Consider the following 7,734-nt stretch of genomic DNA (forward strand, 5'->3'; position numbering starts at 1 on the left):
CTCGGGGGAGGAACAGCCGGCGGCAGCTCCGCGGGCAGGGGAGCGCAGCGGCGTTGTCCAGGGGCCGGCAGGGAGCGGGGAGAAGCGGCTCCGGGCTCCCTGCTCGCCGCTGGAGCAGTCACAGCAAAGCCACAGCTCCCCTCCCCAGCCCTTCGTGCCGGGATGGTGGCCTTAAAGTTTGTCTCGGCGTATTTACTTTGCACGATGTGGTGCAACTGTCAGGGTACACAAGCGATAGGGGATCTGTGCCCTGGACCCAAAGGGGACCCAGGCGGTTCTGAAGCAGGCCGGTACGTGCGCGGCTACATGGGAGCCCAGAGCCTGCAGAATGGCAGGGTAAGTTTGGGAAGGAAGACTGAATCTTGATGTCCGTTTTAATTAAAGACACCCACCTTGGGAATCAAACTTATATTTTCACTCTCTTACTCCCACATTTACCTGTCTACAAGCCGGTGATTCATCGCCAGAATAAAGGACATTAATTTAAAACAAAACATATAATTAAAGGAAGTAGGAGTGTCCTTCGCCTCAGTAAAGAAGACCTAGCACTGCAGGGAAAATGACACTGCCTCTTAGAATAATGTGAAGCAATCCTGCGGTGTGGGAAATATTGTAACGTTAAGCCAGAGGAACAGGTATTGCATTATACGATTCAAACAGTCAACTGTTCATAATGTTCAAACCTCAGAACTTTGAAAAGAGGAAGAATTCAGAAAACAGTCAGTGGACCATCACACTTTGTCTTTCTTGCATTTTTTTTAGTTTTCTTTGCCTTTTCTTCTCGCGTTCTAAAGGGATTTTTCTTTCCATAACAAAAGTACCCTAACTGGTTTTCAGGCTTCAAATATTTCTAGTTCCATCTTTATCTACCAAGTTAATCTTTGGTGAATGCACCAGAGATTAAATTGGAGCTGGGCCTGGCCAGAGATCTGGGTCTGGAGGTTGTAGCTGGAGCCCATACCTTCCTAAATACAAACATCTGTATTGGGTGCAAATACTGGCAAGTCGCAGGGAGCCGGGGCTTGTTCTCCTGGCTGTTTACCCTCTCGTTCTGTGTCTTTATCCTGCCTTCTGATCTGGCAGTTACATCCAGCGGCTGCCCTAACTGGCCCTTGCAACTGAACTCTTGAAAATCAGTCTCATGCGCTTCCTACCTCCAAAACAGCTCGGGAACCCACAAGCAGAAGATCTCCTGCTGAAACGCCTGTTTGGTTTTTCCTGGCATTACCCCGACGGGTTGCCACGGCCACTGGCTAAAATTGAATGCTAAAACCGATCGATAAGTTTGGTGGGCATTTTTTCAAGACACTCGTGGAGATCTGAGTTTGCCCTCTCCAAATTTCTGCCCTGTTCCCTGCAGCTCAGCGGCAGAAAGCCGTACTCCCGCCCAGGCTGATCTTCCCTAACAAAATAAAACGTCTGTGCAACTGTCATGTGAAATAGATTATATCAGGGATGGTGTGGCCCACACCTCCTTTTCCAGGCCAGTGCTGAGTAATCCCGTAGTCACTGAGATCACACGTCAGCCGGAGTGGTAATTGAGGTTGGATGCCCAGCTTGTCCCCTCCTTCCCTTCTCCCCCCTCACCTCCCTGCTGCACCGAGATCTCTTTAAACTTCCTCCAGCTCACCTCAAATCCCAACATCCACTCTCACGGAGCCAACGTCCATTCTCAGCTTCTCATGGGAACCTTGTTGGCGGGACTAACCACTCATCCAAAACCCTAACGTTCGGCAAGCAGGTTTTGAGCTAACTCCGGTCTCTTTTAAATTGTTTCTGCACTTGTCATAACAAATGCATGGCCAGAAATGGGGTTTTTGAAATGGGAACAGGTGTAGGGCGAAGCTCGCACCACAGAGGGTTGGGTGGAGGTCTTGGCACACCGAGCTCCGTCCCTGCAAGTGCCACGGCTTGGCCTGGCCAGGTGTGAGGAGGCTGCTAATGGTCCTGGAAAGCCTTCTCCGCACAGAGGTGCCTGGATAGGAAGAGAGATGCAGACCTTCCTGGTGAAGGGATCTGGGCACTGGCCTCACTCTCCGTAACAGGTCTCCCGACAGAGCAGATCGCAGCAGAAAGGCAGCATTTCTATGAAAAGCACCCTCTTTTTACTGATTTAATGACTTAGTTTTTCAGAACTAGTCAGTTGGGGAAGGAGATGGCATTAGTCACAAATTACTTAGTGAGAACATCAACATTTTTGAGCAGCAAAAGATGTTTTTCTGATGCAATAAAATCCAGATTCCTCTTTATTTGCGTGTGAAACAATATAGATACTGGAAGGGTAAGACAAGGATATGAAAAGAGGCAAAGTGGAGGAAAGAATTTCATTGTCACTGCTCAGTGCTGTCATGAATTAAATTCTGCTCTCCAGTTTCCCTTTTGTGCTGTAGAAGCCACACATTTCCAGCTGCAGGCTCAGACCTACAATAAAGCATTGCAGAGACTCTTTTTTTTTTTTTTTTTTTTTTTTTTTTTTCCTGGAAATTGTCTCCTTTTCTAGGATTTCTTGCAAATTTTCCAGTTCCCACACTCCAGGTCTATAGCAGCTGTCCCTAGAAGGACACTCACTTTGGGGAGGTGTTATTAGTTTAATGGTCACAGATCAAACACTGAAGCATTTCTAAGAAGGTCTGTGGGCTGGGGTTCGTACTCTAGATAGAGGCTGTCTATAATTTCTTATGCTTCTTGCTATAGACCCGTCTCATGTATTATTTGCCTTGCAGCAGCTCATAGCAGATCGATAAGATCAAGGCTCCATCATGCTAAAAACCCAGTGTGAGCACAGCTGCTCACCCACAGACCTGCAGTCTGAAATGTGAAATGCGATGTGGAGGAGCAGAAGAGGAGCAAAGAGGCAAGAGGGTAGTGCTAGAAGCTGACAGCAGTGAACAAGGTGCTGTAGGTGGTATGCTCAAGGTGAGCACAGAGGAGAACGTGAAGGGTTTCAGAGCAGAGTGGTGTCCCCATGTGTGAGCACACTGGGGGAGAGCACAGGAGTGGTGTGGGAAGGTCTCAGGGGGTAGGATGTGACCTTGCCTGAAAGCCCGGCTTGAGCAATGTTGCAATAAAAGCTGCAAAATAGAGAAGTAAAATTGAAATTTATTTCTGAGCATGTTGTGTGCTCTGTTTTTAACTTCTTCCTAGCCCCAGGTCCCTCTTTATACAGCCGCACACCTTCTGCCAGCAACGACTCATAAGTTGTACCTGGCAGACGCCAGATTTCAATCTATTGCTTTCAACTTGCTCTTCTCCACTGTTAAAAAACAAACAAACAAACAACAAAAAAGCCAGCATTTATGAAATGTCAGGCAGGGACAATGTCTCAACTCAGAGAGAGGTTGGCAGAGACAATGTCTCAACTGAGGGAGGTTGGCTCTCCTTCCATCTCCCCCAGCTCTTAGACCAGGCTGGAGACTTTGCCTCATTTTAACATAAAAAACTATTGCCACATGCCTTCCTCTCTTCTTAAACCGCAGCTGTGGTACTCTGCCTTGCAGTCTCCAGTGGCAGGGAGCTCCCCAGGCGGGTTGCAGGCTGTGTCTCCTGGCCTCCTTCGGTTCTTTTGTTACAGACCAGAGTCCTCCCCCTCCCCGAGGGCTCCCTCACCCCTCGTTCCCATGTGACTTGGGGATGCTCGGGTGTTTGTTGGTCTTCTGCTGATTTTCTGCTCACCTCTGACCTAGCATGCTTGGCCTTTGCAGTGCTGGGTTGCTCAATCCCCTCTTTATCTACATGTTGCTCTTTGCCCTACCGAGTGCTGCAGAGACGACACCTGGAGATTGGCACCACTGCCTCCAGCCAGTGGGACAACATGAGCAAAATACCTTCCCCTACCAGACTCTGAAAAATTTCCAGAGCAAATTGGAGGTCAGAGCACCCACTCTGCAGCTCTGTGGAGGAAAGAAAAATAGGGGGTGTCTGAATGCACACAAATGCCCATGGAAGGGAGCAGTGACAAAGCAGAAGCCCTAGGCGCCAGTGCTGTGTTGCAAAGTCTGTACTGAAGTCATTTGGCTGGCAAGATGTGGGTTTTCTTTCTGAGCAGGGACAGTAAGAGGTGACTCTGTGTTTTATGAGTAGCCTGTCTCCTTGCACCCTCACCACCCTCCGCTCCACCCCAAATAAATTAAAAAAGTAGAGAAGTTGCTGTCCACTAACTTTCCAGAGGTTCTCCATGGTTGTCTCACATTTCCTAGGTAATCATAATCTCTGAGTTTGATGAATTTGTTGCAGAGCATGTGTTAATCCTTTTTTTTTTCTTCTTCTAGAGTACTCAGACTTTCAAAAAATCCGTCAAGGGAACAGGAATCTAACCCTTTTAGGGCACCCTGACAAGTGTCAGGAGTTCCCAGGAATAGATATCGGTAATACATTAAGGAAATTTTTAAAAGAGGGGAACGATTCAGAGGACCTGAAGCTGGGGCCAGGTAACTGGAACCTCAGGGTGTGTATTGGTGGGGGTAAGGTAAACCGAAGGAAGTCTTAGGTTGACAGGAGAGTGAGCCTCAGTGAAGAATTATCAGATTTTTGATTAAAAGCATTAAAGCTCCACTCCACAGCCTTTACAAATACTTTTTATTCAGCTGCTCTCGTGTTGAGCACCATGGGATAAGTGGGGCTGCCAGGGGATCAGTTAGGACTTGGTGGTGGTGAACGCTGGCGTAGAAGAGCAGCCCCCGGGCTGGTCTGTGTCAGCTGGCGGCTGGCCTCGATGGCCTGGGCACCAGGTGAGGATAGCTGCCGTGTTCGTCCTCCACGCGCTTCGTTTCTGGGTGCCAGTCATCTCCCTATCTTTGCATTTATGGCTTTGGAAGGGAGCCGTAGGAGTGGCTATTCCAGCTCTCCCACCCACTGACACTTTCCCATGCCAGAGAGTCCAGCAAGGGAGCTGCAGCCAGTTTCTGCTCCCTTCGTGCCTCACGGATTAGGAAGAATTGCATAAGTGAGGGTAAGAGGCAAGAGAAATTAGTCTGAACTCTGGCTGCTGTGCACTGCAGCCAGCCCCGTTCAGTGCTGTGTGAGCAGGGGGTCTGTGTTCAAACACGGCTCCCAGATCTTTGTGGCGGGCGGCTCTTGGGCACAGGTGGGTAAGGGGAAATACAGAAATGAGGCGAGGTGGCTGCTGTGAATTCGCAGGGTGACACAGCCGCCAGGACCTCTGGTGCCCTATAAATCGAAATCATTGCCACCACTCAGCCTTGGTTGTGAGGGCTGCACTCTGCTCCTCTCCAGCACGCTGTTGAGCCTGCAACTGGTGATAACAGGAGGCAGATGAAAGACCAGATAATTACTTTCATGAAGAACACGTGAAACCTTGTTTAGGTGACGCCTGTATATAGCCGAATTGGCAGACAGGCACAGAAGCTGGAAGGGGACATCTGCCCCACGCTCCCCTTTGGCTCTGAGGAGGACCCGTCACCGGGGTAGGGCTGTGCTTTGTGGGTTTTATTCTTTATTTATTTACAAGTTCCGTTGCTTTTCCAAACAGGGGAAGCCTGGAACCGAGGGCCGACGGCCCAGGCCTCACCTGTACCCGTGAAGCCAGCGGCCCGGCCCGGCCGCGAGGTGGCGGTACGAGCCCGGGCACGGCGCAAGGCCCAGCCCCAAGGGCCGGGCTCGTACCGCCACCTAGCGGGGCCACAGCGCCCTCAGCCCGGCCGTGGCCGTGTCCTGGGCCGGGGCGAGGCGGGGAGAGAAGCCGGCAGAGTGTCTGGCCCCTCAGGGCAGCGGACATAAAGTCCCTGCAAAGCCTTCTCACGGCTTGGTGCTCTGAGAGGCGACCCGTCACGACGTGGCTCGTGTCTGTGTTGCTGGTCTCCTTTCAAAAATAAACAACACAAAACAACCCTTTAAGTCTCTATTCTTTCAGAACAACCCTCTAAGTCTCTTTGTTCTTTCAGATACAGCCACAAGGCAAGAGAAGAGTGGAGCTGGACTCTATTTGCTCTCAGAACTTCTTCGCCAGACTCCCTGCACGTGGTTTGTCAGTGCGGTGAGTTGAACCCCCTGGGTTTCGAGCCCTGCCGTGGCTGGGCACACACTGCTCTTTGTCGTCTGGAGCTGTGTCTTGACAGACTTTACAAAGCTGGAGAGAACTTGTCCCTGCTGCCTGTTCCCTGTGCGTCCCCAGCACCACCAGGAGCTGGCAGGTTGCCCTTGCCCAGGGTACCTGCACACAGCAGGGCCTTTCACAGTACAGAGCAGGGAGCTGAATACAACCAGCACTGCGGGGGCTTGGCTATAGGCTACCCTTAAATAAAGCAGCCAGGGATTTAGCTCTGTTATAGGCCTCTTTATGGTAATATGGTCTATGATGTGCTGCCAATACAGTCTTCATCTTCTCCAAATAGCATCAAGATTTTACTGCATAATTACCTTTTTAATACGGATTTCTGTTCAGAATCTCAACAATGTTGTCCTAACTATACTGACACTGTACTATGTCACCAGTATGTTGTCTGATGCATCACTTTAATTCGCTTTATTTTATTTTTCTATATTTCAAAAAGGCGTTGGACTCATGCAATGCTGAATCCTCATGGCTTACCCCCCTGTCGTGGGACACAGTCATAATAACTGTACCAAGTCTAGGAGGTTCACCTGAGTCTATGAACTAACCTGCAATTTCTCCTACCTCCTCAATTAATGTTAGAGGAAAGAATGTTCTTCAAATGTGTCCTGAGCATTGGTCTGTCACTAGGAAAGGACCAAACCCTTTCCCCAACGGTCTTCTGCCTTGTCACAATGAACTGAGATTAAAATGGGCTGCAACAGCACCTTTTTTCTTAGGCTAGGTTTCACTCTAAGCAGTTACACTGACATTATTATGCAGCTTTACTCTGGCAGATACCAAGACAAAACTAAAAACCGTTTTCCAGGAGAACATTATTATGCATTCAAAGCCAAAGCTTGCTAGCAATTTGCTGCTTTTTTCATGCTGACAGCCCTATTGCCTTGACAAAACAAGAAGATTAACAGATGTTGAAGGTATCTTGGCAAACCCTCCAAGAACCGTACCTCATATAAAACTGTTTATATATTACATCTAGCTTACATGTTTGTAATGGAGGCATATGCTCACATATCTCAAAACACATTTAAAGGTGCCATATCCTACTGAAACAACATTAATTCCTTCACATTTATACCACTTCCACACTAACACTGTCGAGGTCACTGTGACCGTAGCAGTATCGTAGAAAACTCCTTAGCATCAGAGCAGCGTAACCTTGTAAATGTCTAATGAAAACATCAGTATCCCTTGATGCCAGACTGTTCCCATCACTCAGTCTAAACAGAGCCCAGTCCAACAAATTGAGGCACCCCAAGCTAATGCCTTTTAATTGGTTTATTACCCAATTAATAGAAAACACAGAGAAATCCTCCCTCAGACAAATACCTTCTTTTGTCAGCAGCAAATCATCACTTATAGTTTACAGAACTTTTGATACAGTAAATGGACTCATTGAATTCCTGAACCAGCTTTTCATTAAGAACTGATAATTTGAGCATATGTTTCCACCTAATAATCAGCTTGTGATCTTTCAAACAGCATGGCAGAGTGAGGCTCTTAACCTGCTCCAGAGACATGGTAATTTTGGCACACTGCTAAGTGACAATGTGGAGCAGTTCCTTGATGGTTAGGTTTGCTGGGTTCTGTGAAGTTCCAGGACAGAACAGCCTGGTCACAAGCAGTGTTTCTCTCCTGCTGTCTGGAGGGGAGCCCACATGTCC

The 7,734-nt window shown here is 48.6% G+C and overlaps 1 protein-coding gene across 1 annotated transcript in view; it reads left to right on the plus strand.

Annotated features, from left to right (window-relative positions):
- Nucleotides 1-6,281, plus strand: part of LOC311445662 (uncharacterized protein) — a 169,878-nt gene extending 163,597 nt beyond the window's left edge. The window contains exon 9 of the mRNA XM_084538011.1: nucleotides 5,901-6,281. The gene's annotated coding sequence lies outside the window, so the exon portion shown is untranslated. The remainder of the gene's footprint in view (nucleotides 1-5,900) is intronic.
- Nucleotides 6,282-7,734: the final 1,453 nt, after the last annotated feature.

Source organism: Aythya ferina, assembly GCF_964211825.1.
Source record: "Aythya ferina genome assembly, chromosome: 16".
NCBI classification, from domain to species: Eukaryota; Metazoa; Chordata; class Aves; order Anseriformes; family Anatidae; genus Aythya; species Aythya ferina.